At 33.4% G+C, this 9726-nt stretch overlaps 1 long non-coding RNA gene across 1 annotated transcript; it reads left to right on the top strand.

Moving 5' to 3' along the window:
• The first annotated feature begins 291 nt into the window (after positions 1 to 291).
• Positions 292 to 2351, top strand: LOC123307636. Its single transcript, XR_006536990.1, has 5 exons — positions 292 to 327; positions 1721 to 1762; positions 1819 to 1857; positions 1915 to 2075; positions 2134 to 2351. It is a non-coding gene; the product is annotated as an uncharacterized LOC123307636 (long non-coding RNA).
• The last annotated feature ends 7375 nt before the right edge of the window (positions 2352 to 9726 follow it).

The raw sequence follows: 9726 nt of genomic DNA, 5'->3' as shown, positions 1-9726 counted from the left end.
TATCATTCTCTCAGTAGAAGAAGCCATTCAGCTGTAAGTATCATTTATTTAATTTTTTTCAATAATAACAAAATTGATGTAATTATTATTTTTTAGATTTAATCCTACACATAGGCAACCAGATACGGAGTGAGTATAATTTTTATGAAGATTTTTAATGTGATATTTTTTTGTTTTTTGTTTTTTAGAATTGATCCCACACCTAGACCGGCGCCTCCAGTTCATACCCAGTGAGTAAACTTATTTTTTATGAAAAATGAGGTTTTTAATGTGATATTTTTTTTTTTAAATTGATCCCACACCTAGGACACCTCCAGTTCATACCCAGTGAGTACAATTAGTTTCAGAGCCGGAACGAGGGTGTGGCGAGAGAGGCGGTCGCCACGGGCGCTAGCGATCTAGGGGCGCAAAATAAAAAAAAACAGTATTATCTCCAATTGAATATTTTTCATTTAATATTCAACACAAAACATAATGTTATAAAAATATGCCATAACAGATTATACATATGTGTGTGAATTAAATTAATGTGAACGTAAACGAACACTATACATGTGGGATTGTAAACAACGCCCGTAGTCCACACCATAGACTGGAGAATAATAACCAAATACTTAATAATAATAATTATTAAGTATTTTTTAGTCCACACCATCAGTCTGAAAACAGAATGCGTCACAGCCTTCTAAATAACGTCTCTATAGACGGCTGTGGCGTCGAAAACAACCAACGCGATAACAAAGGCCATGATTGAGGTGTAAAACCTCAGCCGATTGGGGGTATTTCCTTCAGAACATAGACAAAAATAGCTCCTTTTATCGCAAACAACTCTCGCGCATTTGTGTTTCTAAGGGTTTTACTTCTTCTTATAATAATATATACGTAATTATTGAGTGAAGTTATAATATGAGCCTGGAAATCATTCTAACTGGAGAGCTGGTAAATTATCACAGATAGAGATTACAGGAGAAGAAAAGAGAAGAAAAATAAAAAAGCCTGGAGGAAAGGCTGACGATGAAACATTTAATTTTGACTAGAAGAATAAGCTGAAAAAGGACCTCATTCAAGTATTGAACTCAGTGCAACGATTCAAAGATTCAGTATTTCGCCAGAAGTTGCTGAACACAGCTTTCTCTAGGAAATATGTCTGCAAGACTTTGTACTTGGCGAACCAAACAAGAAAGCATTGAAGTATAGTTCCGATTCAGATCCATACAAATTTGTGGCCACTCAAAATATTCTTGACTTTATCAGTAACTACAGCTGTCGCAGCTACATATTAACGTTCTTTCAACAAATTGAAATTCGTGAAAACCTATTTAAGGTCTTCAACTTGACAGGAAAGGCTGACTTATTTAGCATAGCAGTCCCGTCAATAGAAAAGAATCATGACATCATTGATATTCTTGCAGAAACCAAAGCAAGAAAAGTCAAATTATTATAGTTCATTTTGAATGCATGTTATTGTTATTTTGTATCCCTTTTATTTTGATTTTATTTGTATTAATTTCTTTAAAATAGGAAAGATTTTTTCGAGAAAAAAATGCTAGGTATTCGATTGTGAAAGATAAATACAAATCAACATAAGAAAGAGAATTTCTTAGGGGCGCATTATGAGAATTCGCCACAGGCGCCAGAATCCTAGTTCCGGCTCTGATTAGTTCAATGAAAAAATGAGATTTTTAATGTGATATTTTTTTGTTTTTTGTTTTTTTTTTAGAATTGATCCCACTCCTAGGCCGGCGCCTCCAGTTCATACCCAGTGAGTAAACTTATTTTTCATCAAAAATGAGGTTTTTAATGTGATATTTTTTTTAGAGTTGATCCCACACCTAGGACACCTCCAGTTCATACCCAGTGAGTACAATTAGTTTAATGAAAAAATGAGATTTTTTTGATGTAATATTTTTTTAGAATGAATCTTCCACCAACTTATGCTGAATGAGTAAACTTATTTTTGAATAGATTCCACACCAAGACCACCGGCGCCTCCTCCAGTTTATACCCAGTGTACCAATTAGTTTAATGAGAAATGAGATTTTTTTTAGAATGAATCATCCACCAACTTATGCTGAGTGAGTAAACTTAATTTTTCATGAAAAATGGGATTTTCAATGTGATATTTTTTTTTAGAATTGATTCCACACCAAGACCACCGGCGCCTCCTCCAGTTTATACCCAGTGTACCAATTAGTTCAATGAGAAATGAGATTTTTTTTAGAATGAATCATCCACCAACTTATGCTGAGTGAGTAAACTTATTTTTTATGAAAAATGAGATTTTCAATGTGATTTTTTTTTTTTAGAATTGATCCTACGCCTCAGCCTCAGCGTCTAACGATGGGCGAGCGGATAAGGCGAGCATTGAGGCTGCGGCGGGAAAGAACTGTAAGTTCCCACTTATTTTGTTCCTAATTCAACCTGCTATAAAGATAATTTTCTGTTTCTGTCTGAGTTGTATGCAAATAGGAAAATATATATATGTATATTTTTAATCTTCGTAGCCAAGGTATCAACGCACGATAAATAAAAAGTCGAAGTTAGCTCTTGTTGTTTTTTAATAATTATATTCATGATTTTTAACAAAAACAATGCATTATAATATTTACAATGGTGTAAAAGATTCCGATCGCTTAGATCTTTTGGCTTTTCTGCTGTAGGACGACTCCGGTGTTTCTCTAACGATGGACCAACAATAATCAGCAAGCATAGAGGGTTCCCCTTTGCCTTGGTAGCGTTTTTCGAATGACGCGATGTCTTGATGGAATCGCTCTCCATGCTCGCCACTTACGGCTCCCATATTTTGTGGAAAGAAATTAATATGTGATTGCAAAAAGTTTATTTGTAAGGACATGATGCATCCCATTTTTGATAAGCTTGTAACATCGTTTTGACGAGGAATGATGTCCGAATTCAATAATGCTCGTATATCTGTTTATATTTATATGATTGCATTCAGTTATGTCCTCAGAACTATTATTTTTCTTATCAGTTTGAAACCCACAAATTATGAATCTTGGACACTCGATTTCTGTAGATGTTTTAACAGCCCAAATCTCCTTATTACCCCCATGATGGTAATTCATGAATCTCCCACTTTTTTTGTAATTCAAACTCATAAAAAGCGCCCCCTATCGGACGATCACTCGAATCCTCGAGAAGATATGTTACAGGATTGGTTATTTGAACTTTCTTTATTTTAAAAATCTCTGTGGTCCAGTTGGGTGTGTAACCTTTTGAAAATACATGTTTGGCTTTACTGATTCTCACCATATCATTAACCTTCAATTTTCCCTTTCCTGCGATCTTTATATGGTTGTATCTTGTTTTCAATAAACTTTGCTCATTTTTTTTTATTGACATCACATGGTTTCATTCCGATAGTACTATGTTTCGTCTGATTATATTCATTAACAATACTGGATATGCTGTCGATCCATTTGTATGTTCTATGTAAACTGAAGTATTTAAACAGTTTTTCCTTAATAGTTAATCCCAGCCCAACCAACGAACTAAGACTTTCTTTCCCTTTCGACGAAGGACTTTAAGAATTGATTCTAATACAACGAGATGGATATGCTGGATAATCACCTCAAGAATATTCGAGATCTGAAGAAACAAATTCATGAATATGAAACTAGACAGAAGATGATAAGAAGTTTTGGAGGATTGACAATTTCTGGTCAGGAGTCGACGAGGAAGTTCCATCCAACATGTTCATCATTATTCTTTTCATAATATAATTAAATTAAAATGACATTTGTATGTAAAATATTTAAATGATTATTGAAACGTATGGTTATAGAACAATAAAACAAGTATTGAAATAAATCGTTTTATTTATCACAAACTTATAAATATTCAATGAATATTATTCACAGAATACCCAAGGAACAGTATGAATATTATCATTCAATATGTGAACTTTATCATCCATATTACGAAGAGCTAGTTTTGTTTGATCGAATGAAAAAATATTATGTTGTTTAGACATAATATTCCTTTAAGTTATAATCTTATCAGTATTATCAAGTAGACACCTCTTATAATCATCAAATTCGATGAATTTCTTTACAATATTTCCCTGAACACCCTTACTTTTTTTGAAATATTTCAATTGTTCATCATCATCATCAAAACAACAAATAAATACATCCTTGATCTCAATCCGACAAATTAAATGGGCATTTCCAGTAATTTCCAAAAAAAATATATTCAGAAATATCGGATCCTCACAACCTCATATTCATTTACCGTTTTTTTTTCCGTTATCTAGTTTCCGAGAAAAAATTATTGAAGACGCCATAAGAAATCGACGAATTCAAACGCAGAAAGGCCGGGAAGACAATGACGTCAGTGTCTACATAATACATCTGACAACGTTGCAAACTCGTCATACCGTAAAACCACAGAAAACCGTGTGAAATCAAGAAGGAATTCTCTGCAAATCTATGAGCTAACCTTTATTATTCTAGGTTTCGTTTCCAAATTTCAGTTTTGGTTCAACTACGGTAAAGAAAAGTTTTCAAACATTTCAACAATTTCGGGTGAATTTTTTTTTCGCTGTAGACATGTAAAAAAAAAAGTTGTGTTCGATTCATGAAAAAATTTCTTCACAGAAATTGTTCGAAAATTGTGTTCATTCAGAAAATGGAATTCAATTTGGCAACCGAAAAAAATCACGAACATTGAAGGTTTTCATCCATTTTGAAATTTTTTTTCGGAGTTCTTCTTCTTTTTTGAATTGAGCACTCAAAAATACTCCGATGTGACCAAAAACCGTTACTTTGAGGTTTATACATAATTGACCACACTCATTTGAATATTGCTCAAATACGACGTTGAACACCCTGTATCTCGCTTATGCGTCGAAAGCGGGGTATATGTCATAAGGCAAAAGTGATTCTCCCAGTATCATTTACCCAATATATATGTTTGTCCAGTTTATGATGAAACACACTGTATATCATATTGACGTTCACGATTATTCAATACATTTTTTCATCTATTGGAAACCAATCAAGATGGAACTTGTAATAATTTTGAATTTTGAGCATTAACGTTTTGTATTCTCCCTAACATCAAATGAACTTGAATGGGACTTGTTAAAATTTACACGTTCAACAGAAATCAAATGAATGACCTTGATTTGGACAAAAATTATCATATGTTGAATGAATATTACATAACAGGTTCATATAATAATAATTATTTTGATTAAAAAACTGATTGATCACATTACAATTTCAATATATACATTTGAGGGTAAAATAGTACATTTATTACATTTCAAGCAATTTTTGTTTAATATGTTTATATACTATGGTATTTTTGCAGGATCCAATACAGCCTGCTTGATCATCCTATAACAAATTTCCACAAATACCACTATTCAATATATTCATAATATTCTTATGATAACTATTATTCAAAGGATCAATCTTAAAGCTGAATCCATGTTGTTCAAATTCTTCTAAAAAGATACATAACAAGATATATTCTCCACAATATGAAGTTAATTTTATTACATCATCTACGAATGCATGAAGTGGCTTATAATTCGACCAAATATTACTTTTGGAATAATAGATATGGAATGCATCTGGACTTCTCATCGATACAAATGATCCATTCAACAACATTTGTACGTTCACTATATCATATGGGGATAGATTTCCATAATCTATCTATCTAAAAAATATAGTTCAATTCATTCAATGACACTTCTTGACTGTCTATCACTGATTGTATATCTTCGATGAATACGTCATTTTTCTTCTTTTGATCGAACACTTTTGCGATAATTCCTGCGGTGCTCTAAATAACACCAGTTGACGAAAAATTTTTGTTGGTGTAAATAACCCCAGATCATTCAAAACATTTGAGGATTTTTCACAATCATGATACACCGGAGCAAAATTTAATTCCTGGCAGAGATAACTATAAAATCCTTTGGATTTATTGAACTCATACAGGTCCATTTCAACAGTTTTGGTGTTCTAGTACTGATTGAAGACGATTTAAAAATCATATTTATATATCATCATCCCCACTCCATCTAATTGGCGTTACTGATAAAGATTTGATTTGTTATGATCATACGCAAAAGATTTTTCAATTGCTTCAATAATCCATCTGACTGACATGGTATTTTCAGAAGTGTCTCCATTTCAAATTTATATGAGCCATTTGCTTTGTTTAGAAATTCATTGAATTCATATATCATTTTATCTTTAATGAAATAGATCGTTCCATCGATATACCTGAATACTGCTGAAGAATTGTTGGCTATGCCAGGGAATATTTCACAAATATGTTTCACGGATTTCCTTGATAAATTGCATTCATCAATTTCAGCACAATAAAAATTATTATAAAAGGTATACGTTTTACCTCTATAAGTATTCAATACCCCATGAACTATCATATTACGGGGGAGACCCATCCAATTATATTTATGACTTTGTATCACACCAAAACTGCTCGAATCAATTCTATAAAACTTATTATGATGCAATGGTCCGATTTCATTATTCGGTCTCTGATGGATAGAATACTTTTTGAAATCTATATTACCTAGGGGTATATACTCTATAGCTCTCAATGGAAGATGTATAATCTTATCTTCGAGTGGAATTGCCGACACCCATCCTTGATATAGGAGATAAATATGATTTTTTATAATGGCAATCCTTTCTATTTTATTCTTCACTTCACATAAATTAGGTTTAATATAACTTTCAACTGATTTCTCTGTAATTCGAGTTGTTTTCATGGTTGTTTGAGTTATTTTCATTGTGGTTTTTATTGTTCTGATTGAAAATTGAGTTGTCGGATTATTTTTGGATCCATATAAGGACTGTATTGCATTCAAATCATCTTGAGGTAATATATTATAAATTATATTTGATGGTAATGTTTGTGGTGAAAGAGAAGACATGTCTTGGGGATGTCCGGGGATGTCTTAAGGATGCCAGGGGATGTCTTAGGGTTGTGCGGTGATGTCTTTGGAATATCTGTATTGTATTTATGGGCATATCTACTGAGATGTCGAATAAAAATTATTCAATTCAAGTTGTATAATAGCAGAGTGATCCGTATTATTGGATATATAGGACTCAATAACCAAAATTCAATGATTTTCACGTGAAAAAACTTTACACACAAATCGATATGAATCCATCAATCAATTGCTCGTTTCTCGATCAATCTTTGTGATCATCAAATATAATAGTAAAGATGTAGCGTTAAAACGCTATTCTAACTGAAATTTTGAATTATGAAATCAAGAATCTAGGATTTTCCATCGACAGAAAAAATCGCATTTTAAAAGCAATGCGAGAAAGTATGGTGCTGCTAGTAGTTTCAAAGACTCCACATAGGTATCAGTGCTACAGATCTTACAAATTTTATTCCAAAAAAATAGAATTCTGTTTCCTTCGCACAAAATGTTGTAGGTATATACGACGAGCGGTATCTCTCATTCTCTACGATTATTCAATACATTTTTTCATCTATTGGAAACCCTCCAAATCCTAGGATCTAGAACGATGTATACCGGAGAGATCTGAGTTCAAATCCCAATCTAAAATAATTTTTTTTTTCGGTGAAGATTAACGACCTTGATTCAGACATCTAAAAGCTTTTTGTTTCTAACGAAGATTGTTCTCATCCACAATTATGTATGAAAGACCACCTGAATTCGATACTGAGGATGACCTCGCGAAGTGAAATGACTTGCTATACGGTATCGGGATGTAATTAATTGTATTTCTCCAGAAATGAAAATAAACACAACCAGGGCGGATCTATTCGAGACTTTTATTCGCTACCCCAAGGGCTACGCTCCATGACTGATAGCGAAGAAAAGGTCTATTTTTAGCGCAACTCCGGGATTTCACTGACGACGAGCGGTATCTCTTATTCTCTACCCCAAGGGCTTACGCACCATGACTGATAAAAAAGGAGAGATTTCGATTTCAACACTTATGACGCGGAACGCGAACAGGGGGTTGACGGGACTTTCTATTCACTACCCCAAGCGTTTAGGCGAAGAAGCGAGAAGGGAAAAGTCAGACTCGCGAAACAGGGTAAAGTACGGCAAAAGATAACAGAAAGAGATACAATACAGCAGTGTCAAAGAAGTAACCTGTGTAGGTCTAATAAAGAAACTGAACGGTATAGACGGGGACCTACCTCCTTTATTTCAAGGCACTCGCGGAAAACAAACGAAAACTAAAAATTAATTTCTAAGAGCACTCACTTCGTAATACAAAATTTATTCTAAATTCGCTGAACGGCTTGTCGTGCACACAATCAAAGTTGAATCGCAGAGAAAAGAGAGTACAGAGCGTAAAAGTGACAAAAGAGACTAAAGAGTAAAAAGTAAAAAGTGACCGTCGCGGGGGAAAATCTGCTTTTATAGGCACATTTCAGAATGCGACAAGACTGAAAAACGTCGTCAGCTCCGATTCATCGCATATCAACATCAGAAAAACGTCGAAATCTTCAACGGCATGCAAAAAAAACAACGTTAACCACAGATAAACGGTTTTTCACATTTACTTGAGAATCAAATATTTTCAAAGGGGGAAATGTGAAATGAAAGGAATGCACTAAAATGAACTCCAATTTTTCTCAGAAAACTGGAGATCATTACACTGCATATTAACCAGTAAAATATTATTTTTTATTTCATCTTCTGAATAATAAGGAGCCATAATAGCTTTATTTTCTGTAGAATGAGCTCATCCTAGTGCATGACCTATTTCATGAATTAAAACTAAATATAGTTGAAGGACCAAGTTTTTTGAACCATTTTTCATCAGAATCAATATGAATTTCAACACATCGATCATTATCTGGAAAATATGCATGTCCCAATAGTGCTCCAGGGCCATCAAATGAGAATTTGCATTCATGATGACCATCACAATTTTTAGTCATGTTATGTTTACCCGAACTGTATTTGATGAGAACATCAGGCTTTTTATCATTTTGGGTAAATGTCTATCTGGGATTCACATCCCAAATTTCAAACGCTTTAGATGCTATATCCTCATCACCCTGATTACCTCTAAGGAATTTCCATTTAATTTGTTTTTTCGTCCATTTACTCCTAGTTATGTAAGGTTGAGAGAAATCGAAAATGCCACATCTTGGCTTCTTCATTAGTTCGATCGTTTCACTATTCAAGTGAATAACCACTGGTATATCTATGGGAGATGATTCCCCAATATAAGGGTCCTGTAGCGTTCCTCGAACAACTGAAGAATAGAAGAATCATTACTTGAAAGAGTTCTGTTAATGGTATCTCTCGTTGGTCTGGGTCGTTCAGGAAACCTCTCAATGAACAGTCGAATCGTTCTATCTACAACTTTATTACATTCTCCATGAAGTAGAATGAGATCTTCATTGGTAAAATTAGGCATAGTGATCGATTTTATAACTTAATACGAATTATCACCAAATTAATAGTAAACACAAAATGCTACTGAATAAAGAGGAATTTGGCAGATGTAATTAATGATATCTATCATTAAAAAAAAAGAATGTAAAACATGGTAAGTTTTTGCATATGGTTCATAAGGAATTATTTATTTATCACTGGAGAGAAAACCGATGGCCGATTAGTTGTAATAAAGAGGTTTCCGATACAAATTCGAATCAAAATTCGCCATCTATTTAGGAACAACCTGTAACTTTTTTCTCTTGCATATTAGGGTA

This window comes from Coccinella septempunctata, chromosome 2 (genome assembly GCF_907165205.1).
Source record: "Coccinella septempunctata chromosome 2, icCocSept1.1, whole genome shotgun sequence".
Classification (NCBI taxonomy): Eukaryota; Metazoa; Arthropoda; class Insecta; order Coleoptera; family Coccinellidae; genus Coccinella; species Coccinella septempunctata.
This window is presented reverse-complemented; position numbering and strand designations above follow the sequence as displayed.